The 25265-nt window shown below is 48.1% G+C and overlaps 1 protein-coding gene and 1 long non-coding RNA gene across 2 annotated transcripts in view; one reads left to right on the top strand and one right to left on the bottom strand.

Moving 5' to 3' along the window:
• EFL1 (elongation factor like GTPase 1) overlaps positions 1–25265 on the bottom strand; it is a 121336-nt gene that overhangs the window by 45376 nt on the left and 50695 nt on the right.
• LOC122221537 lies at positions 355–23664 on the top strand. The gene is made up of 3 exons (XR_006203279.1): positions 355–555; positions 6870–7006; positions 23464–23664. It is a non-coding gene; the product is annotated as an uncharacterized LOC122221537 (long non-coding RNA).

Here is a 25265-nt window from a genome sequence, read left to right on the forward strand (position 1 = left end):
AAGTCGGACACTCAACCGACCGAGCCACCCAGGCGCCCCAGGAAGACAGTTTTTAAAGCCTCTGACTGTCATCTGAGATGACAGGTCACAGCAGCCCACCTCCCTGACGAGGGGCCTCTGGCTGTGTGAGCGTGTGTGGGGACTCACTCCTTCATCGCGAACATCTACGGGGGGCGTTCGTACGTCGCCTCCCGTCAGGCCCCTGCTGGCTGGCCTGTGCTGGATTCCGTCACCTTCTTCCGAGGGACTCCACTGTCTCCGCTCTCACTTGCTGGAAGAACACAAGCCTTTCGCTATCATGTCTTTCCCAACACTTCCGTTTCCACGGAAACCCCCTAGAAACTTCCAGCTCCCTCCTCCGGGTACAGGCCTCAGCAGTTAGCTGCGTGACAGAGGTGTCCGGCTGGTGCCGCCCGCGAGGCCGCTGTGAGCCGGGGTCTGAGGAAGCTGCTCCCTCCCCCTCAGGTTTTCTTCCGCGAAGCAAGGTGCCGGCTCACCAAGTCAAGGGTCCCCACAAGAGCCACCCGCAGGTGACGCGTCATTCCATTAAGAAAGGTGAGACAAACTGAGTGCGTCCAGAGGGAGGAGGGGACGGCCAGCCGCCGGGAAGTCACATTTTACGGGGACAAAGGACAAGGAGCCAGAACGTGGGGTGAAGTGAGCTTGCAGACAAGCAAGCGGGAGGGAGGCCGGGTTCCCCTGTATGTCCGGGCCGAGCCCCTCTGGCACGGGGCATTTTTCTTTACATTTATTTACTCATTTTGAGAAAGAGAGACAGAGAGAAGGAGAGAGAGACAGAGAGAGAGAGAGAGGGAGAGAGGGGAGGGAGGGAGGGAGGGAGGGAGAATCCCAAGCAGGCTCCATGCTGACAGCACAGAGCCCGACGCAGGGCTCGAACCCACGAACCGTGAGATCATGACCTGTGAGATCATGACCTGAGCCGAAGTCGGACGCTCAACCGACTGAGCCGCCCAGGTGCCCCGAGGGCATCTTTCCAAAGGCACTGGACACAGAGGCAATGATGAGGTCCGCAGGAGGGAGGGGTCCCACAGCAGGAAAGAGGGCTGGCGGTGATGGCCCATGGGAGGCCCGGGTCTGTGGGGGCAACGGCTGAGCTGAGGACCTGTCCCGGGCATTCCACCGCACACGCCCTCGGGCTGAATACTAAGGAGCCAGGAGCATCGATTTCTCAAATGTGGGGAGAAAGAAAGGCTGATAATCACATTTTGTAATGATTTTGTGCTTAACACAAGCTTGGTTTCCTTCCTAACTGCAGGCGCTGCCCACGCCCGGGGGATCCGCCCACCTGTCCAGGCAGCGGGGCTGGCGGTAAGAGTCGAGGTGGCCATGAGGTTGCTTTCTTCCGAAGCCGCTCTCATGGCTCCTTCAGTCAGCTGATCTCCTTACGCTGTGGGGTCATCCCCCCCGCCCCGGGGGCCCCTCGCTGTTAGCGGTCACTGCCCCCGGGTCCGGTCCCCGCTCCCCCGCCCCACGGACGGCCCCGGAGGCCAGCTGAGGAGAACGGGTGTGGCGAAGCCGCACCCGCCCTCCCTAAATCTGATAGAAGGAGCTGGAAGAAACGCAGTAATAACAACGCTCCAAGGAAAACGTACTCTGCGGCTCGGAGGCACTGCATTTCTAGCCGTTGCGAGTATGATCACTGGTTTACAATAGGCCCTTGTTCTCTGTTTGTGGCCAGGGTCAGCTGGCAGCTGGCCCCACTTCTGAGGCAGTGACTGAAGCCAAGGCTGAAACAAAACCGAGCACAGGGCTCCCTAAAAAGTGCACAGCGCCGGGACACCCGCCCAGAGGGAGAACGTCAGGTCACGTCAGGAGCCGGGGAGGACACGTTATTAACGAGGGGCTCACCTTTCGGGGGGAAGCGGCCCTGCGGTCCCGCCCCGGGTCCCGGCTACTTTCCGTGGGGCTGTGGCGCTGCAGGGCTCTGAGGTGACGGGAGACGTGAACGAGGCCAGAACGGAGGCCAAGAACAGGGACTCGGGGTCCCCACTGTCATTATCACCAGTGCTTAATAATCCTTTTTAATCTTGAGACTTCGCCTTCGACACCGTTAGCAAAGGGTCGTTATAAACGCCTGCCCTGCAAAGGCCAGCTGCTGCACGGCCACGCGGAAGGTCTACGGCGGAGACACGCGGACGGGGCTGTGCGCGGCCACGCCAGGTCCCGGGACCCACGGGAGCAGGGCTCCGGAAAGTTCCAGCCAGGACTGCAACACTCCCGGGAACCTCACAGAGCGACGGAGGCGCGTTAGTTTCCACCAAGTTCTCAAACACCGGGCCAGACGAGCTCCTGCGATGATGAGGCTGGCGTGGGAAGCGCTGAGCTCGAACCCACCCCCGGGCCGGTAGACTTCCTGAGTGCCGGCAACCTCCTCCCGTCGGAGGCACCGCACCTCAAATCGGGGCCCGGCCAGACCCGCCTGCAGGCCCCCCGGCCACAAACCACGCCCGTGTGCCCACGTGGGGCGGACAGCAACTGACGTGGGGTGGTGCACACCCCCCCCCCCCCAGCACCTCCTCCAGCCCCGTGTGCCCCTCCTGTTGTTCGGGGAATCCCCCTGCCACCCCCCCACCCCGCCACCTTCTAGAAGAAAATGGAAGCTAGGTGGATTGTAAGGGAGAGGATGAAAACTCCCGACTCCCAAATTCCTCGGGGGTTGAAAGATAAAGGATTTTTGGATGAAACGAGGCGAAACGATCCACCGCCAAAATACATGTATCATGAAAACAGGGAAATGCAGTTTTTTCACGTGAGGCCCTGGGACAAGAACAAGGCAGAGTCAGGTGGATGAGAAGTCCGCCAAGCGGCTACAGAGTCAGGAGACCCGACTCCCAGGACTGTGCTGACACAAGCAGGTGCCTCAGGGAAGGACAAGACACCTGTCTTCAGGTGCTGGCAGGACGACACCTCGGGGCGGCCCGCACAGGGACTCCCGGGACACATGCGGCCGGCCGCGCAGAGGACGTGTGACCCCCCGGGAGTGTCCGGTGCCTGTCTCTGGCCTCCCTCCCTCCACCCGGTCAGGACGTCAGGCCACTAGTTTCAAAAATAAAGACTCCAAGTTAAAATTACACCACCTCACACGGCGGGCCAAGGTAAAAACCAGGTGGATGAGGGAGTGAGACATGAACTCGTTCTTGCTCCTACAAACCCCACGCCGAACGCTAGCCAATGGGGATGTTCACCAGAGAGCGGGGGAGACCAGCAGCCACTGCTTTATTAATTTGTTACAGTGTGTGTCTTCTTAAAAGGAAAGAAAAAATAAAGTACAGAAAGCTAAATAACACCAGCAAACAAATTTCAACTTCTAAATTCCTAAGAGAAATTAAGGAGAAAAAAAAGAAAAGAAAAAATCTCACCTTTGCCTATACATTTTAACAATTCCTCCATGGCAAAATGAAAGTTAAAAGGCAAACCAAAAAGTACAAAAAAACTATGGAAAGCATGTATCAGAACAAAGATTAGTAGCCTCCACGTATAAAAAGAAATGAGAAAATGAATACAGCCCAATTTCAAAATGTAGCCAAAGACACAATTCAAAAAAGGTCACACAAGGGGCCAACAGATATGGAGCGCTCCGTCTCATTAATAAGAAAATAAATGCAAATTTAAATGAAAACTCCGTACCATTTGGCACTGACACGTACAGGGCTCTAAGTGTCCTACTACTCTCAGCCTAGAAAAGGATATGGTATTCTCTCACAATTCAGGTCTCTGTAAATGCATCCTGACACTGATCTTTTCAAACTTATGTGCTATTTATCAGTTCTAATGTATTAATATCTTCCCATTTTCCTATTTATGTATATACTGGTACTGGTTCTTTCTCTCCTTTCTTCAGTGGAATCAGTTACTGATATTTTTTTCTTATAAATAAAAGCAGAAGGTAGTTTTTTATACTCAGAGTTTCAGAACCACATCTGTAGGGTTTGTTTGATATGCAGAATCTTACTTAGGTCGATTTCAAAATCCAAGTAGGTACTCTCCTTTTTACCTTTAAATAATATCCATAAATTGGGGCGCCTGGGTGGCTCAGTCGGTTAAGTGGCCGACTTCGGCCCGGGTCATGATCTCGGGGTCCGTGAGTTCGAGCCCCGCGTCGGGCTCTGTGCTGACAGCTCAGAGCCTGGAGCCTCTTTCGGATTCTGTATCTCCCTCTCTCTGACCCTCCCCCGTTCATGCTTTGTCTCTGTCTCAAAAATAAATAAACATTAAAAAAAATTTTTTTTTAAATAAATAAATAATATCCATAAAATGCCAGGCACTGGGCACTAGGGGGAAAGGCCATTAACATAACACAAAAATACTCCAAAAGTACTTGCCGCGTTGTCTGCCTCTCTGGTAAGGCCCAGCATAGAATATACTCTCTTTACATAAAAAATAAATGGAAATGGCTGCTTTAGCAGTCGAACACTGGATCAGGCTGAACGGAACCATTCCTGAACATTAGGTGTTCTGGCTTCACTGTTTTTTTTTGCGACTGCCAGAAGCATCAGAAGCTTATTTCTGGATCCTTTTTCGAATATCTATTACCTTTAGTTTTGAGAATTTAGCTTACTTACAAATTATATAATTTACTTTATAATCACGGCTGAGTTTAATAACTGGTTAGCAAAATTCCCGAGAATTGAACACCTGGCTCTTGTGAGCCCCGCAGCGCCCTCTTCCCTGCCCTGCAGGGTCCAGGACAGCTCTTCCAGACCCAAGCTGCCACTGCAGCTTGCTGGAGGGCGCTGTTGACATGACGTGGCTCTGCTCCTGTTCCTGCAGGAACAGCATTCCCGGGGCTTGCGTCCTCTCTGGCGGTGGGGGCTCACGCTGCTCTCCCCTGCGGCGCTGTGGGACCAGTCCCAGTAATTCGGGGGCTCACACAGGTCCTCTGCTGAGCTCCTCCCCACCGGGACCTCGGCCTGCAGGGCCGTCAGCTACTTTCTGGAGCTGAATTGTTCACCGTTCCCCTGAACCCTGAGCTTCCTGATCACCGCACCCCTTGGATGTTTTGTTGAACTTTCTTGCGTAAGCTGTTTTTGATCTATTTTTAGCGCCATCTCACAGATGCTCTCTGTTACACACCACCTTACAAAGGAAGCTGGCGGGGGTACCGAACACAGCTGTCTCTGCAGTAGTTTCCTGCGGGGGAGCACCTGCCAGTGAGCAGGGGAGCCAAGGCCGGGATATACGGTCAAAGTTCCATTTTCACTTTCTACTTCTAATGGTGAAAAAAATTACTGTAAACTGGGCGGAACCTCCACTAACACCGTTTGGTTACCATGAAATTCAAGTGCTTCAAATCAAGGGATTACGACACCCTGTAGATGCAAACTTAATTTCCACTTTGCTCTAAAAGTGACTTAAGAGGTGGTATTTTAATACCTAACTGGCGAGAATAATTTTGAATTAAGATTTACTACTGACTTTTGTTTCTAGTTTATTTTATGATATAACAGCCTCTGCGGTTTCTATTCTGCAGACTTGGGATTTTGCTTGAAGTCTAGAATCCAGTTTTTACATTTAATTCACACACAGAAAGGGAGGATATACACCTACTGAATTAAGCTCATGTTCTAACAAGGGACTGAGATGGACCCGGGAGGACAGAGAATTCACGAATCACGGTTTCCCCCACTCTGAATTCTGGGGACCAGAAGAGAAGCCTGATGCTGACCTAATTTTTTCTTTTTCTCGTGGGTATCCCTGCTTTAAACTATGTGGATGTTCTGGAATATATATATATATACATATATACATACATACACACACACACACACACATACATACGTATATACATACGTATATATATGTATATATATATATTTTTTTTAATTTTTTAAAATGTTTTTATTTATTTTTGAGACAGAGAGAGACAGAGCATGAGCAGGGGAGGGGTGGAAAGAGAGGGAGACACAGAATCAGAAGCAGGCTCCAGGCTCTGAGCTGTCAGCACAGAGCTCGACGCGGGGCTCAAACCCACAGACTGCGAGATCATGACCTGAGCTGAAGTCGGACGCTCAACCGACTGAGCCACCCAGGCGCCCCTGAATAAGTCTTGTCATCGTTCTAATACTAGTTTTTCTTCCACCAAATTCCCCCTGATTCTTTTTTTTTTAATTAAGAAAAATTTTTTTTTAATGTTTTTATTTATTTTTGAGACAGAGAGAGAGTGCGAGCAGGGGACGGGCAGAAGGAGAGGGAGACCCAGAATCGGAAGCAGGTCCCAGGCTCTGAGCCGTCAGCACAGAGCCCGACGCGGGGCTCGAACCCATGAACCATGAGATCATGACCTGAGCCAAAGTCGGACGCTCAACCGACTGAGCCACCCAGGGGCCCCTATATATTTTTTTATTCTTGAAATTCTCGAGATTTCTCTGGGGTCTCTTCTCGTGCGCTCCTGCTCCAGCCTCCACTGTGTCTCTCCCTTCCGTGCTCTGTCCCCGGAAACTCTTCTTCCAGGATTTCTTTCTGGTGTGACAGCGAACGCACGTTGGTACACACGGCCGTGCATCGAGTCCGCGGCGTCTGTTCCCCACGTCCCAGCTCTTCACTCGGCATTTCTGCAGGGCCTTCTCCTCGTGCGCTGACTCAGGCTTCCTCGGTCTTGGAGCGGCCCCTCCACTGCTTTGTTTGAAAATCCCACAGCCCTATCTGTCATTTTTCTGTCCTCAGTTCATTTGTTTTTCTTGAGTATCTGCTCTGGTTTGCACCAGCGCCTCACCCTGCTAGTCTCACCTCGGGACGATCGTTCATTTTCCTAGGTTCTCCCTGGTTTCTTACAAGGAGTCCCTTTCAGATGGTCCCATCGCTTTCGCTGGTCAAACCGGTCTCTTCTGGAACGTTCCATCTCTCCACAGGTCCACCGACTCTTCCGTGTCCGCTCCGGAGGGGGATCGTCTGCGCCAGAGGACTCGGGTTTCGTGGGACTCCTGAGTCCTCAGGAGAAGAGGGAAGGCCTGAGACTCACCGTGCCAGCTCGGTGAGGCAATCGTCGGTAGGTACGGACAGGGCTGGCGAGCACAGGCGTCCTACTGTTGTGTCAAATGATACTCGTTCGCGTCCTGAGTAGCATCAGGGGTGTGTGTGCGGGCACACACCCTATCTTTAAAGTCTGTGGAACGCTTTAAAAAGGGACGTTGGTGGGGCCCCTGGGTGGCTCAGCCGGTTAAGCATCCGACTTCGGCTCAGATCATGATCTCACACTCCACAAGTTCGAGCCCCACGTCGGGCTCTGTGCCGACGGCTCGGAGCCTGGAGCCTGCTTCGGATTCTGTGTCTGCCTCTCTCTGACCCTCCCCCATTCATGCTCTGTCTCTGTCTCAAAAATAAATAAACATTAAAATAAATAAATAAATAAATAAATAAATAAATAAAAATAAAAAGGGACGTTGGGTCACAGGTAAAATCTGAATAAAGTCCCCCAATAAACATACTGCCCAGCTATTGTTTTATTTTCTGATTCTCCTTGGGTTTTCTCCATCCTAGTCTGTATCCCTACGGTGATCAAAGAAACAAAAACCAAAAGTGAGAGGGATTTTCTATAGTGAAAATTATTTACAATGCATTTCCAGCACCGTAGGTATTTAAGGAAAATGGACAGTTTTCTTGGCCCCGTATTTCCCCTCGGTCACATCCTCAGCTTCCCCGCACAAGCTACTCATTCTCCACGTCAACTGGATCCATTCCTTATAAAGACGGAGGAAAACAACAAGAAGACGGAAACCTGGGAGGCTGCTAATTTCAAAGATCACTTAAAGCAGCAAAGTTTTCTTTTACGGGAAAGCAAGTTTACGGTTTCATCATTCAAACGCAGCCTGTGGAACGCACCTGGAAATGATTTCAAAGTTTTCCAAGTCACCCTGCTAATAGGTATTACTTCCAACCGAACCATTACTGGCCTTTGAAATATAGAAGCTAAGAGCAGACTGCACAGATCAAATACGACAGATAAAAGCATTCTGAAAAGCGTATAATGCTATAAAAACATAAGGCGATCATATTAGAAATGGATTTGGACGTGAAATCCCAAACTGAAATCATTCAGTTGGACGCTGCCCTTCAACCTTGGACGTGGGCACACAGCGGTGAGACTCTACTCCAGGTCTGGCTCGGCATCGCACCGGGGGCGCCGCAGGCCAGGCACCTTCATACGATCACACCCCGTCCATATGTGACCGGGCACAAACAGGGGTTTTGGTCAAGCGCCCCAGGCTTGCACTCGAACCCATCATGCTCACTCCCTTGGAAAACTTTTTGCAAACTGTGTGATCCAGTGTGAAAGTCGGTCTTCAGGAGCTGTGGGTGGTCTTTCTGACAAAGAGCTCTGTATTTGTGGCAAAGTGGCAATCTCTGGCTGTAGCTAATTGGTTGGTGATAAAATCATCAGCAGGAAAATGGACACGGAATACCAACCATGAGAAATCTCAGACTCGAACACACACGTGTTGGTCGAATGACATTTATAGAGTTACGCTCATCCACTCAGGAATATGCGGCCAAGAGCCAGCCACAAATACGGAAGTAAAGAACTGCTAAAGACACAGCTAATGGGATTTTTTTTTTTTTTTAACAACTGCTGGGGCAGAGAAGGCCAGGCACACCGGGTCTGCAAGTAACAAATGCACTAAGACCAGGGGTGGAAACGTCCGGAACCTACTAAAATAATTAAAACACAAGTGGATGTACCAGTTTGTCCTTTATGAATTACAGAAGCTAGAATTATTCATAAATGATGCCCAGCAGCCCTCGTGGTCAGACCTTACTGCTCTAGGCCTGACGGGGCGTTCTAGCAAACATCTCGCGTGTGGGTTCCACCGCTCGGTAAGGTGCAAAGCCCTCGTGTGAATCGATAAAGAAATTGATGGCAGTAATGAACCTGAAGCTGTGTCAGAAGAACGTGATACACGCACAGGACAGGTTATACACACCTGTCACGCAACATCCCTCCCAACACGGGGAGCGAGGGTGCGAGGCGGGTCTGCTGAACCGCACCGGAATAATGATATATTGAGTACCAGTTCCGGAGAACAGAGGAAAGAGACAGAGACAGAGAGAGAGAGAGAGAGAGGGGGAGTGTATGTACCGTATGGGGAACACCCACGGAAGAACGCACACCAATGTGTTACTGGTGGTAACAACAAAGAATTGGTGGCAGAGACGAGACTGTTACTTCTGTGACATCTCAGTATTTGTCCAGATATTAACTATCAGCACGTGCTACCTCTGAAATCCAAACGAGTGAAATCAAAACGAAAGCCTACCAGTGACATCTGCCAACAGAGAACAGGCAGGTATAGAAAACAACTCAAATCTTAAGCACACCCGTGTGTGCGTGCACACACACACACACACACACACACACACTGAAAAAAAAAGAAAACACCCGAGGATTATGCTCTGGTTTGTGGCCACTGGATCCTGAAAATGAAACAGTGAACTCAATGAGCAAATACATACACTTGCTGGAGAAAAACAATACAGATTCAACGATATTTACATCTGCTGAGCATCAATCATGTTGTAAACAGCTACCTAATAACTTGGCACAGAATGTTTGTACCCAATTTATCCACACCCATCCCTTTTTACACTCAGTTGTATCCCCTTGTAGCTTTGCAGATAAGCGACCGTTACAGTCCACACAAAGTCAAAGATTACTGTCCTTTCTCATTGTCAAAGGTTTTTATTCGTGACAGTCTATAGTATCACAGGTAAAAACAGGTTTGTCTATATCCTGCCTAAACTTGAAGGCACTTGGCTAGAGTAAAATTTGGCAAAGCCTTTAAAAGGACTAATCTTTTTCTGGTGTTATAAAATGCCCATTAAAGTACAAGCCATACTTTACAAATTAAGGTCTGAGAAAGGGCATCCTTCTCTCCCCTGGCTCAAACCTGAGTAAGGGTTACTACATACACCTTGCTTTCAAATTAGGAAGCCGAGACTTTCCCTAACAAGTACCCATGGCTCAATCAGCGGAATACGCGCAGAGAAATCTCTGGCCTCTTCCGTGGTCTCCTTGCGAGGCTCTGCAGTGACCGTCCCCCCACACTCCTCGTCCTCACGGCGGTCTGTGTCCTCGCGGACGGTCCCGCTGGCCACATCGAGCTGCTGCTCTCTGCTTGGGCAAGGGAAAACTCCTTCGTCTTTCTATTTGGCACCAGTGGAACCTCTGAGAAACAAGTCCAACTGAAAAAGAGTTCACGGGGAACTTCTTGGGGGGCCCCGGCGAACAGAACAAGATAAACGGCATCTCTTCCGAAACCGGGCTCGGTCAGTGGTGCCTTGGGGCTCGCGGACTCCTCAGCCCCAGCTCAACCTGGCTCCTCCATCGGCGGGACGTCCCTCCGATCCCAGACCCACTGGACTTCACCCTTCACTCCACATGCCCAGACCGCTTCCCAAGACTCATTCCAGACACACTGGGTGAGCTCTTACCTAGTTCAAAGCACATTCCTAGGCCCCGTCAATCACAAAGAGGAGTCAGGTACCATCCTGAAGGAATTTATAGTCTCAGCCTTAAATCGGTGGGATACAGACGAGAGCATTTCAGTGTTGACTCTTAAGTTGAAACAACGATTTGAAAAATCAAAGACAACAATTCATACAATTAAAAATAGGACATGCCTTCTAAAACATTAAGGAATCCAACAGTACGCAAAAGTATAGCATAAAAAATGCAGGAAAAAAACCCCATTAACATCAAAGCATAAAATAAAATAATCAAGTACAAATATTTCGATCATAACTGGAGTGGACCACACAATCCATCATCCAAACTAGGATTTTCAGGAGGGAAAGGGGCCACAACGACGTCTCCAAGACAACAGGCATAAAGCAAACAACCCACACAGGCCAGGCTGGGGGGTCTCCCTTGGTATGAAAATAAACGGCCCACTTTCCCACGGAACGGAGATGCAGTCATGGGCTCCGGGGCTCACCCCCTCCCGCCCATACCCCTCCCCACCACGGTCCTGTTTTCAGGGTCTGAAGGTCAGTGGGGCATACTGAAGAAAATGGAAAACAAGCAAGGGTTCACACACACAAAAATACTCTGTGCTGTTTGCAAAGAACATAACTACAAACTTGTTACATTTAAAAATAAATGTAAAACAGTAAAAAAGATTTTAAAAAGGCGGGGGGTGGGGGGGGGTGGGACAGCGCCTGGGTGGCTCAGTAGGTTAAATGTCTGACTCTGGCTCGGGTCATATCTCACGGTTTGTGGGTTCGAGCCCCGTGTCGGGCTCTGTGCTGACAGCTGGGAGCCTGGAGCCTCTCCCTGCCCCTCCCCCTCCCCCTCTTTCGAAAATAAACATTAAACAAAAATTTTCTTCGTACATTTAAATTTGGTCATAACTTGAGCTTTGGAAACACTGGGCTTTTGTTTTTAAAGACAGTTTTGTATTTTAACACAAAGCAGGTTAACACATCTGGTTCCAGTTGTAAACTTGTCTAACCTCGTGAGGGGAACTGTTTTCCAAGTTTACTATAAGTAACTATGAACACGTTAGACTTCTATGGCACAAACAAATCCAAAAAAGTTACTCAAAAAGTGAGACGATTCAGAAAGATGTGGGTCCGACCTCCGTTACATGACTTGTAGTCTCACAGCTATGAGACTTCAGGCCGCGAACAGCCTCAAGCCATCTCACATCTGGGCAGAGGAGTATTTCTGCGCAGGAGAGACACCGTCGCACGTGTGCCACACCCAGCCTGCCTGACCACACGTCCTGCTACGTCAACTCTCGGGACAAACCACCTTCTGGTGAACACACTGAACCCGAGAAGCGACAGGGAAGCGGAGCAGAGGGTGTGGCCAGGGGTCACGGGCTGGAACCCGAGCGCCTGGTCAGCAGGGCCCCACCCGCCCTTTCTGACGGGGAGGACCTCGGAGGTCCTGGAGGGAAACGCCAGCAAACCAACGAATAACGGTGATGACATCTCCCAGGCTTTCCACAGACTCTCGTCCTCTGGCTCAAAATTCCATCCCGTCCCTGCGCTCAGAAGGGCACACGGAGGGCCAGTCCGCGGCTGTCTGGTCAACCGCACCGGCCGGGTCACGCACCCCCACGGGGAGCAGGCCCCAGGATGGGGGGATCCTTGCCCAGGAGCTCAGAGACACCAACCGAAAACAGGAACCGTGGCATGCAATTGCCGCTCTACGACCAACGTATTAAAAGAGGCAGGAATTCAAAGGAAGGAGCCAGATGTGTGCACAGGAGCGGCGGGAGAACGCTTCAGAGAAGTGGCACGTGGGCTGGGATGTGCGTCTGAGTTCACCAGCAGCAAAGGAGAAGAGAACCCAGGGGAGAAGAGACGGCACGGGCCGAAACACACACGTAGGAAAGTCCGACGCACACGCTGCTGGCGGTGATGCGAACGGGCGGCCGCCATACGACAATACGGAGAGTCTCAAAACACACGAACACGGCTACCACGTGATTCGCCGATCCCACTTCTGGGTATAGATCCAGAAGAAACGGGAACAGGACATCTGCACCCCCTTATTCACAGCAGCTAAGGTAGGAAACATCCTACGTGTCCATCAACGGGGGGATGGACAAAGAAGTCGTGGCGTGTGTCATACTCTAATGGAATAATAATGGAATATTGTTCAGCTCTAAGAAGGACGGAAATCCTGCCATTCACCGTAATGTGGATGGTGGACCTTGAGGGCACCAAGCTAAGTGAGGCAAGTCAGACAGGGAAAGACAAATACCGTATGATCGCTCTTACATGCGGAATCTGAAAAAGCCTCACTCAGAAACAGAGAGTAAAATGGTGCCCAGCAGAGGCTGGGGGGCGGGGGAAGTAGGGGAGATGCTGTTTTCAGGGACAGACTTGCAACCAGCAGATAAATAAGTCCCGAGACCAGATCTGATGTGTTCCCGCCGCAGAAAAGAAACGATCATGTGACGCGATACGGGCAGAAGCTAACGCCACAGGGGAATCCTACGGTGGGATCCAAATGATGCAGATGAACACAATGCACACATGAACTTCGGACAGTGTTATACTTACATCTCAATAAAAATAAACTCTTAAAAACCCTGATGTATTCAAGAGTGGTGAGAGCCAAGGCACCAGGCCTGGGGGTGGGGGGTGGGGGGCGGGGCGCAGTGGAGGGCGCAGGCTCTGTGAGGTCCACACACAGGACAAGTCAAGGCCGCTGGGGTGTGGTATCAGCAGTGAAGAAGTACATGGGCCGCTGGAAAAGACATCTCCTCGGGGACGGGAGTCTCACTACCTCACCTCTGTATACAGCGCCTCTTTTCTTTTTTCTTTTCTTTTCTTTTCTTTAATGTTTTTATTTATTTTTGAGACAGAGAGAGACAGAGCATGAGCAGGGGAGGGGCGGAAAGAGAGGGAGACACAGAATCCGAAGCAGGCTCCAGGCTCTGAGCTGTCAGCACAGAGCCCGACACGGGGCTCGAACTCACAGACTGAGAGATTGTGACCTGAGCCAAAGTCGGACGCTTAACCGACTGAGCCACCCCGGTGCCCCGTGCTTCTTTCTAAACCAGGGAAAACTGACCATTTCTCAGTGGTCCGCTTCTCTCTTCTCCCTTTGGGGAGCAGCCCAGTGATTCTCCTCCGGTCCTTCCCACGGTTTTCTCCCTTATCAAGGAAAGACCTGGGTTCCACCTTCCACGCTCATCAACCAAGTTGAGAAAAGACGGGGTCTCTCTGAGTCTTAGGTTCCCTTTTTACAGGAAGCAAGGACTGGACTATGAGAAGGATGAAATTCAAGGACTCTGCAGGCCTGAGGTCCCAAATCACAGCAGAACAGCATTTCAAAGACCAGAAGATCGGACAAAGCAAGGAGGGCCAGGGGCAGAAGTATTTAACATAATCTCGGCCACACAACTAACTGAGCAGGAAACAAAATCCAGCTCAGAAGGGGCGGCCAGGACAGTCCTCTTTTGTGACTGAAACCTCCCGGGTCTCCGACTTCCCAGGGGCAAACAAAGATGGCAAATGTGCCCCTCAAGTGTCCGGTGAGGCTGCTGGGAACAAACCTACACGGAGGTGACTCACTTAACACCCAGCATGCACTAGGTGCTCAGTGAGTGCTGGTCAGGTGGCCTGATGTGTCCTTCAACAGCACTTACAAATGTGGCTTCCCTCCTCAGTCAACAAAAGATATGCAAATGTGGACTGTTGAGAAAATGAAATGACAATGGTCATTTTGGAAAAATTGAAGGCTTGTGGCTTTGAAGAAAAACAATTATTACACAATAAATCTACTAATTGCTGCTTCTGTAGAAACCTAAAGGAAAACATGCCCCTATTGCATTCCCGCCCCCAGGGGGACGGGGCTTTGCCTTTGATTTTCAAAGCATATCTGATTTCCTGCAGCCTTTCCAGACTCAAATGGTAAGACGCATTCCCACACGAGGGTGAAGGAACAGCAACTCTTGCTTCAAACCTGCGCTTGAACCAACAGACCCGAATCCTTTGAAATGTGACCGAACGGCTGTAAATTAACAAACAGTCATCTGGGGAACATAAAACCGGTGACAATGTGCTTCTAATTGCATGGGAGATCAGGATATTAGTGAGGTTTTATATTCTGCTTCACTGCCTACGAACCAGCATATCTTTTCATAGTAATGCTTTTTCCCAAGTAGAAACAATGCAAGGAGTCACAACTCAGTTTCTAAGATGAAGAGAAAACCAAAGGGAAAAAACATACAGCTAAAACGATGGCTTTAGTGCCTGGAACAGAGGTGGGAGGGCCAGGAGGAGGGAAGGAGGGGAGGAGGGAAGGAGGGAAGGAGGGAAGGAGGGAAGGAGGGAAGGAGGGAAAGAGGGGAGGAGGGAAGGAGGGCAGGAAGGAAGGGAGAGAAGGAGGAAGGACCAAAATAAATTTAAATGGCAGCTATAAAATTGTTCTTCAGGCTCAAACACCAAGCGGAAACCACGACTGAGTTTCCTGCTTTGGTGACAGACACCTGTAAACCTGCAGTTGTCCAAAGTGCCCTCGTGCCACGTGCAGGGCCCTGGGCTAGAGGGTGTGGTTCACAGCAGCCAAGCCAGAACCCCGGCTGGGTTAACGAGCTTCAGTCCCCTCACCAGACAGCTCAGCACTCTTCGTACACACGGTTCACGGTTCCAAGTTTCACACGCGGCTCGGGCAGGGCTCCTGCACGGCTCCTGCACGCGCGTTCACTGTCGCCTGCCTTTGTTCCTCTCTCCTCTGATACACGGAGAACCGATGGAAAAGGCCGCCCCCTTGTGCTCATCTCGGAGTAGCTGCAGCCCCGGCTAAGAGCTGGAACCACTTCCACCATCCCAGGGGGACGGGTGGCTTTGAGAGCAGACGTGCCCCACGCAGCCCCTGCCCAGAAATCAAGGCTGGTGTGAATAAGGATCAGAGAAAGTGCCAGAGCTTCTGAGATGGCTCAAGTCCTAGAGAGCCATCCTGGACCTCTCCTGGGCACAGCCACGTGCAGCCTGGTCCCCATGCATCCAATCAGGGTGACGAATGCTCTTCTAAAGCTCCTGGTGGTGACAAGTGTCTCTAGGGAGGGAAATTCCTATCCTGACTGCCAAATGGCCTCTGGACCCCTGGCTTTCTGAATGTCACCTAGAGCAATGCAGAGAGAGAGGAGGGCAGGGAGGCTGCTGAGAACAGCAGAGCCACTAAGAGACGTCGGAGAAACCAGGCAGGTGTAGGAGGGTTCTTGGAAAGCCAACCAAGAGAGAAGGAAAGGCCATAAGACATCACCCGACACAACCTGACTTCATACGGACACAACCTGACTTCCACCAAAGTGGCCGACTGGCCAGAGGTCTCCATCGGCCAACCAGGGTTGTTTCTCACTTAACAGACAGGTTGCCTTACTGGCTGGTTTGGGATCAAATCTGTGAAAGATCTATAAATAATTGGGAAGACTAAATTCAAGCACCCAGCATGAAAAACCCAACCTAGTACAGAGCCAAATACATAATACACACAAAATACATGAATGTAAGATAGTAATTCGTCTATAAAACTAAGCAAACAAAAGTTTGTCTTTTTAAAGCAAACAATAGTTCACTACCTGCTAAAAAAAAATTAGATCTCATTTTTCTTTTAAGAGACTTTGGATCCTGAGAGAGGCTTATGAGAGACACTGATGTCCCCTCCTCCTTTGCCCAAATCCCCCCACCCTCAAATCTCAAATGTCCGAAGAAAGGGAAAAAGTACGGAAAATCTATGTCAGCTCAGAGAAAGATCTCATCCAAATGCTTGGTCCAATCCAAATCCAATCTTTAAAAACCAGAACTAGATTACAGGTCACCCAGGCCTGCCAGAATTAATTTATGCCACCAAGAGAGAAACTGCTCTCTCCACAAGTTAAAAATAAGAGACCTTGGACCTCCCCAATATCCAGGAACCCGTTTCAGGTAAGACCCTGCGGCAGAAGAAGTCATTCTGGCAGCTGCCGGCTGGCTCAGGGGCACACAGGCAGGCCTGGGGCCCACAACTCAGACCCTGTATAAAAATGGAAAGGGCTTCTTCCCCGAAGAGATCAGCACCGGTACAATTTTCATTGTTTACGTGATGTGGTAATCAAGTTAGGAGGCTGGTACAATGTCGTGCTGGGTGTGAGTCACGCCCCCCTCCTGAGCTCCCCGTCATGAGAAATGGCTCCACGGGATACAGATGCCAATTCTCCCCAAATGTACTTACAGATTCACACAACATTATTGCCTTTCACAGGAGCACGTGTACGTACGGATGCGTGTTTACGGACATCACACTGCCTAGGTCTTCTATATTACTGAGCTTTATTTATAGTAAAAGAAAGGTGATCGTGATGTACCTCTGTAAATGAAACATCATACTATAAATACTTAATGTACTGGAATGTAATAAAATGATCTGAAGTTCACAAGGAAGAATAAATAAATGTCCAAGGATGGCCAAAAACCCATTGGAATAAATAGTGATAAAATGAGATTAAAACACAAACTACTGAAACCATGAAAACCAAACACTACGGACTGACAATATATCGGAACCGCAAACAGAGCCCAATAACAGATGACACATCGGAGGAAACTGAACGATAAAAGTGCTGGCCCGAGAGCCTTGCCTCTGGGAACAAAAGTAAGGCTGAGGAGTTTACGGGTAAGCCAGTCCGTGCCTAGAAGAACTTAAATGAGCACATGGGGTTTATATAACATGAGAGCAGAGTAAGAAAGAGAACAAAGCATCTGGAGGAGACCACGAGGACTAAAAAGGGAAGAGAACAGGAAAGAACCAGTGGGCCTTGGGTCTCCATCAGCCACAGCTCTGAGAAAGGCCCGCAAACTGGGGACAGAGCAGCTCTCTGGACAACGAGCTCCTGGGTTCTGCCTGCCTGGGGCTGGAGGGGGGGGGGGCACCCTCAGCTCGGGAGACAGGAAAGGGGCTTCAAATGGCTCCCAGGGCCAACAGCGGCCTCACAAAGCGCAGAACGGTGCTCTTCTCTCGACTGGACCGAGGCAGAAAAAAGAGTGGACGCTCAGAACGTCTCTGTTTCTCTAACATCCTGTGCTTTCCAGCCTAATATGCACCTGTGAGCCTCCCAGAACGCCTGGTCGCACCGAGGGGAGCAAAATGCAGCTCGATCAGTGCACTGCAGGAGCGACAAAGGATTGCCAAGTGACAACGTGGCTCCAGGGTCCTGAAAAATCCTATCACATTGAAACGAAATGCTACTATCCCAATACCCTTTAATGAGGAATGTTCGGACCAAGAAAAGGATTTCGCTCTCAGCTACGAAATTCCAGAATATTTACACTGAAAAGAAAATGTGTCCACTATTCTAAAGAGATGTCTTCCCCTTAAGGGATTCCGTCCCCACGTCAGCTTGTGTGAAGTGTCAGGATGGAATGAGCTGAGTGCCCACCTGCACAGGACGGAGGGACTTCACTCCCTGCTGAAGGCGCGGTGACTCTCCTCCCCAGCTACAAAACTGGAAGAAGGCCACAGTCTATTTTATTCCAGGCGGAACCCGTGTACTCTCAGCTCCTGCTGCTAATTACAGACATCTGACTAAGGATTTCCCTTGCAAATAACAGCTTAAAAACCTAATACACTTCCTTTTCAGGAAACAAACTATACTGCAATCCTGTGGTGTGCTTTGTATTTGTGTTGTGAATCAGTTTTTTTCAGAATAGTACTTTAGAAGAATATATGCCCATGTTTATAGTTAATAACGTCTTGCAAAAAAAAAAAAAAAAAATTTCACACCTTCACTCTGAATCCACCCTCAACAGCTCGAGGCCTTGCTGTCCGGGCACGTGGCCCGGTCGCTCACGGAAGAATCTGTTCCTTCCGCACTCTGTGTTCAAGCTTGCGCACTTGCCTCTCGGTAGAAAAGTCTCCACCTCCCTCCAGGTGCAAGCCACAGCCTTGCGCCCGTCAGCCACTCCTCCTTCTCCCAGAAGCCTACTTCTGGAGTCCGGCTCCGATGCCAAGTTTGGAGCGGGGGTCCGAAGGCAATGTGGACAATTCAGGGGTCGCAAGCATGACAGGTCGTCTTGCCTCCTGTCATCTGTGCTAGCCTGTGTTTTCTCCTGAAGAAGCTGACAGAAGTTTTGATTCTTTGTAACTGAATACCTAGGAAGAAGAGTGGGAGCCAAGAAGTAGTTTCAGAAAGAGCCAGAGCCTCTGATTTCTACACGGACCGCTGGAACATTCTTCAGGTGGGCTTCCCCAGAACGAGGGAAGCATCAAAATGCTTATGACGGCCCACCTGGACATCTTTCCTTAGAGAAAAGGAAGTGCATTCAAACAGAAGCCACATTCGATTGGAAAAGTGTTCTTTAATCTTCATATTTAAGGGCTTCACTTATGATTTATTGTCTTTACATGTGTGACTTCTGGCAGTCAACTAACGACATTTCCCATGGAAATCAACAGTAATAAGCTCCTTGCTTAACATTTTGCCGTTTGCTATTTTTAGAAACAAAAGAAGGGTCGCCACCCCACAGCCTTCCATTATCGTCATCTGCAAGGTAGGACGCAGATCAGAGCGGGTAAGCACCTCGCCTAAGACTACAAAGTAAACGCCGCTCGGCTGCAGCGTAACCCGAAGCATCCTAACTCCAGGCCACCTCTCGGCTCAACCCGCGGGGACAAATTCTCTAAGGCGGCACCAATGATGTCAAGTAAAGGTATTAACACTGCCTTCCTTCCTAATTTAAAAAAGTACAGCAGATGACACTCAAGGCGTAAAAAACTCAGAAGGCGAATCAGAACAGGCAACACAAGCCTACGAGTCACGGGAAGAACAAAGACATTTCCCGTCTTTGCGCGCCCCCTTCCTCAACCAAACCCTCTCTCCAGGGAGCTACTGCCTTGAATTTGCGGTTTACCTTTCCGTGTATCATTTATTATGCATGTATCTGTTGCTATTTACAGGTTTTTAACCTCCACATAAACGCTCGGCAACTTGCTTTTCAAATCCACCGTTTCCGTGAGACTGACCCCAGCCGGTGCCCAGTGTCATTCACTTTCACTTGGGATGGTATTTTTTCCTCGTGACTGTACCCCATTTTACTTCCTCACCCTTCCGTCCACGGACATTTACGTTGTTGCCATTTTGGTTTGTTTGTTTGTCTTTGCTCTCCTAAACAGTACGCGCCTGTCCACGTCTCCTCGTTTGGAGCCGACGTGAAAGCTTCTCTGATACACACGCCTGCCTGCAAGCGGGCTCGCCGCATCTTGGAGTCACGCAGTCAACCGAGGGGCACGAGAGCGTGTTTTTTGGGCTTTCTGGCAACTGGCCCATTGTCTGTCCGCTGGGAAAAAATCAGATCTCACCTTGTCAACGAGAAGACTATTACACCAATCAACAAGGACATCTTCCCAACCTTCGTTAAACCATTTACAAAAGTCACGTCATTTCCCCATTCCGTCACGCGTGAAAAATACCAAGAAAAGAGGTCAGATCTGCTCTCCACCTTGTAGGTGCCACCTAAGAGTAAAAGAAGAATGTACTATTTCGAGATGGTGGGGAAGAAAATTTCCATCAAATAATCCTTTGCTCTCAAATAATGTCTAGAAAGGCAATGACCTTATTGACAGACAATCCTCAGGTTATAAACCTATGATAACCTATGTCATTCAAAAGAAGTTACACAGTTACTGCCAATTGCTTCGGTCCATGAAAAAAGGATCAGCGGACACCCCTTAACCCTGGGAACAAGCATTTTGCCAAACCATATGCCAACAATTCACCTGAGGTCACAGACAAGGGGATTCCTGCCACCGCACAGCCCGGTGCTTTCGGAGCAGAAGGGACCCACAGCTGGTTCCATTTGTAAAGTGCAGCTACAGCCACGGGCCGGGAGGCACACAGACAAATGCAGTGATAAAGAGAACAATGTATAAAACTGAAGAAATCTAGCCAAGGTTATACTAAGATTCAGGCCATGAACACATTCATTCGAAGAGGAGGAAAAACATGAACCAAATCTTCTCAAAAACAGTAATAAAACGAGACAATTAGTGATAAATAGGAGGTAAGGCTTCATAAAGGTGCTACATTAATGTATTAAAAACTGTAACAGGGGCGCCTGGGTGGTTCAGCGGGTTAAGCGTCCAACTTAGGCTCAGGTCATGATCTCACGGTTGCTAAGTTTGAGCCCCGGGTCGGGCTCTCTGCTGTCAGCGCAGAGCCCACTTCAGATCCCCTGTCTCCCTCTCTCTCTGCCCCTCCCCTGCTCTCTCTCTCAAAAATAAATAAAAACATTTGAGGAAAAAAAAAAACAGGTGCACCTGGGTGGCTCAGGCAGTTGGTTAAGTGTCCGACTATTGGTTTCGACTCAGGTCATGATCTCACGGTTTGTGAGTTTGAGCCCCACATTGAGCTCTGTGCTCACAGTGCAGAGCCTGCTTGGGATTCCCTCTCCCCCTCTCTCTGTCCCTTCCCTGCTCGCTCTCTGTCTCTCTCTCAAAAATAAATAAATAAACTTAAAAAAAATTAAAATAAACCTATAATAGATGAGGAATTAAGAATAGAAGTAAAAATACAATATAACAAACAACCCAATAAGACTGATCAAAGGAAAGGGAAACAAAAATCAATATAGAAACAAAGGTTAGATAACTACAGATACGGAGGCAGACAAAAATCCCAGCTTTCTATGTATATTATTACGTGACCTTTGTGAACTTCAGTTTTCCCCACCATAAAATGTATCTACTGCCCTTGGCCCTGAGGAAATCAGATACTCAGCCCTGAAGACACAGGAGGTTCTGGCACGTGGTAAGCACTAACAGATGCTAACTCGGGATGTCATTATTATAATCAATATTAATGCCAGTATCCAAGCAAATGAACTAAATAATCAATCTGAAATAATACGAGAGCATGAAGTACAAAAGCCAGCACAAGGAACGGTAAAAAGAACCTGAAAGGGAGAATAACAGCTGATAAAATTATCAAATCTGTACGCTGATGACCAACCAGGTGTAGGTGGTTTCACGGGTGTTACTGTCAAAACTGTTTGAGGACCAGAAAATCCTTGTGCCATTTAAACTATTCCATAAAACAAAACACAGTGAAAACTATCCCTCATTTGTTATTTGCCTCATGCAGCTGGTATGATGCTCTTATGTAAACTCCATAAACTTAAAATAAATAAATAAATATATATATATATTAAAAAAAAAATACATATATATATATATATATATATATATATATATATATATATATAAATACAGATCAGCTAGGGGTGCCTGGGTGGCTCAGTCGGTTGAGCATCCGACTTCAGCTCAGGTCACGATCTCGCGGTGTGTGAGTTCGAGCCCCGCATCAGGCTCTGTGCTGACCACTCAGAGCCTGGAGCAGGATTCAGATTCTGTGTCTCCCTCTCGCTCTGCCCCTCCCCTGTTTACACTCTGTCTCTCTCTCTCTCTCTCTCTCTCTCCTCAAAAGTAAAGATTAAAATAAAAAAGTTAAAAAAAAATACGGGTCAGCCCAACTTACAAACATAAACACGTTACACAGAAAAAAACCAGCGACAAATTGAATTCATTGGTTTGTTAACGTATTGAAATGCATTCAACAAATAGCTTATTCCAGGAATACGTGACTCATTTGATAGTAAGAAATGTGTTACTACTGTGATTCATGGCGTAAGTGGCTCAAGAAAGAGAAAACATCACCTGAAAGGTGTAGAAAAGACCATTTGATAAATGTCAACATCTATGTACGTTACAAAAAATCTTTTAATGATTATTTTTGAGAGAGAGAGAGCGTGAGCGTGCGGGGGGGGGGGGGGGGGGGGGGGTGGACAGGATCCAAAGTAGGTTCTGCACTGATAGCAGGGAGCCTGAGGCGGGGCTCAAACTCACTAACCGTGAGGTCGTGACCGAGCTGAGGGCAGCCACCAAACAGAGCAGCCATCTGGGCGCCCGCACATTTAAAAAGTTACTCTAGTAAACAGAAACAGTGATTGCAGTCACTGTATCATTATAAAGACTCTGCGGATGAAATCCCGTGGAAACACAGTATAATGTACATGAGGACTCCTGCACCGTCAGGAATGAGACACCAGTACTGCACCCCGTGTAGCCCTGTCCTGGGAGTTACAGCAAACATACTGACCCAGAAAGCTATGAATATGAGAGAAGATCATCTCTGAAAGAAATACGTACAGGTTTTAAACAGAAAGCGTGATTAATTTTACATCAAAAATACACCATTCAACTGCACACTTAAAAGTGGTTCAGATGATAAATGTTACATGATGTTTGTTACCACAATTTTAAGAAACAAACGTTCATATGTGGATATAAAGAGCCTGGTGGTTATCCCTCTCCTAGCAGAGAACTCTCATTCATTATCTGCATATTTCAAATGGACCTAGTATATTTTGGCCTACACGATACTGAAAACGACCTCTACAGAGAACTTAAAACGTAACCCTTAGAATTCACACATGAGCTATAAGATCAAAATACAAAGACAAACTTATATAATAAAGAAATAAAGAGAACGCACACACAGAACGGGTCAGGAGAAAGACAACAGACCAGACTCAAAGAATCAAACATCTTATGTACCTAGTCCAGATGATTTTACATGTGAACTACTTCCAAACCTTCAAAGGAAAGATAATTCTCACCTTCTATAGACATCTCCCTAGAACAGCCACATCCAGTTCGGTAGCCAGGAGGGACGCGTGGTTTCTAGTGCATCTGATGGAGGGAACCTTTAATGTTACTTGATCCCAACCTATTTAAATTTAAGAAAGCACATAAGGCTAGTGACTGCCATCACGCGGAGCAGCTCTAGAGGCGGTAAGAGATGAAGTTTCCTGTTTTGGAAATACCAAGAAAATAAGAGCCAAACCTACTTAGCATCCAAGAAAAATCTGGATGAAATGCTAGTTAGCCGAACAGAACGGTGTGTGACAAGAACGTGCAATGATCAGGGGCTGCTTTTCTTTTTTTTTTTCCCCCAGGAATGCAAGCACCATGAAGAATAATCAGGAAATAATTAAATATGATCCACGGCATCAATTACAGCGACTAGAAAAGCTGCTGAGAACACACCCATAAAATTTAGTATCTATTCTCGGTTGGAAAAAAAAGCATACTTGGTGGCATGGTAAATAAGAGACATGAATCAACGGGTACCAGCAAAACCTGAGACTAAAATGGGTACTTTCATTAAAGTTAGGGAAGAACCAGACAGAATATCAGAGCACAGCAGTGGTCATCATTACCTATCATATTTTTACAGGCAGATATAAAAATAAGAAACAAGACACATGATAAGGAGACAATAAAATCGTTATCATCTGTAAAAGGAAAATTATGAAAACCAGCTGAAACTTTTAATACTAAGTAAGGCTCTGGTTATTTACTGATTAAAATAGATTCTTTCCAAGTGAAGCAATGTTGACAATAGGGTGTATTTAAAAGAAATTCACTAGTAAGTGAATTTAATGTATTACAAAAAATACCACAAAGACTTAAGAGTCACAGACTGTTGAGATTTCCTTTGAAATAACAAAATCAAATCTGCGTGTAGTGCCCTTGGAAGGATCTGGCTCCTCAACTGCTCCACTTGACTAAAGACGGACAGACTCAGAGGCAGACAGACAGACACACACACCCTTCGTTCAGCTTTCACTTCTCACTGACTTCCTATCACCCAGCGACGAACCGTGAAGAACTAAAGTCAGTTCAGAAAAAAAGCTAATTAATATTCTTTTCCTCCTGTTGTGACAGGAGGAATATCACATTTCCTCTTAGAATATGGCCTTGAAATTTTAAAGATTTAGCCATATGGAAGAGATCTGAAAGTGTAGAAGAAAAGGCTAAAGATTTGGAATCCTAATTCAATTTCCCCTCACATTTTAATAGGAGCCTGTAGCAAACATTTATTTTCAGAGACTTTCTTGGTAGGGGACTGAACAAAAGGCCATTGTGTGTTAAACATGGGGAGGTCTCTGCGGTCCCATCTATCTGAGTTTTTTAGACATCAGGTTGGAATTAAATCATTTTAGACTCTAAATCAACTATTTCCAGACCACAAAATCTATTCCACACTTATCAGTCAATGCAAGTTCTCCAAGTGAGTTATAGCCGAGTTCAAATGTGAAATCTGCATTTTTCAAGTGCCAATGAAGGAACTCTCCTTTGGACTTTGACTATACACCCTGAATTGTGCAAAAATGCCATATGAGTTTTCATTTCCTTCTCCAACAAAAATTTTCATCTGCATTTGATAAATCCTACTCAGTATCATTTCTGATGAAAAGCATATGGACATAAGACATATCATTCTGTTACTTTCTTATTAAGTAGGAATTACAACCTTTTCTCTAAGTTAACGAGCAAAATAGACGCAATTTATAGGCCTGCCCCGATCGCTATAAACATCGCCACATCTTAATTTGCGATATGCGCCCTGTCGTGGGTCTGCTAAAATATGAAAGACAACAAGGAGTTATCTGCGGTTCGTGGTGTGGTCACTTTAAAACATGTTCACAAATTCTATGACACGTCTGCCAGTCAGTCTCCTCTCTCTGAAGATGGGCCAGTCGTGGTGACTCGCTTCCAGTGTGGAGTGAGGTCAAAGCCAGTGAGGCCAGGTCACGAACGCTGATACAGCTTCTGCAGAGCCCAGCACCACGCTGTGAGGAGGCCAGGAGCCCTGGGGGAGGCTACGCATTCAGGCCCAGTCCCATGACCCAGCCAAGGTCCCAGCCAGCCAGCACCAGCCCCCCGGACAGTGAGGGACGCTCGCGCCCAGGCC

This window comes from Panthera leo, chromosome B3, assembly GCF_018350215.1.
Source record: "Panthera leo isolate Ple1 chromosome B3, P.leo_Ple1_pat1.1, whole genome shotgun sequence".
In the NCBI taxonomy this organism is placed as follows: domain Eukaryota; kingdom Metazoa; phylum Chordata; class Mammalia; order Carnivora; family Felidae; genus Panthera; species Panthera leo.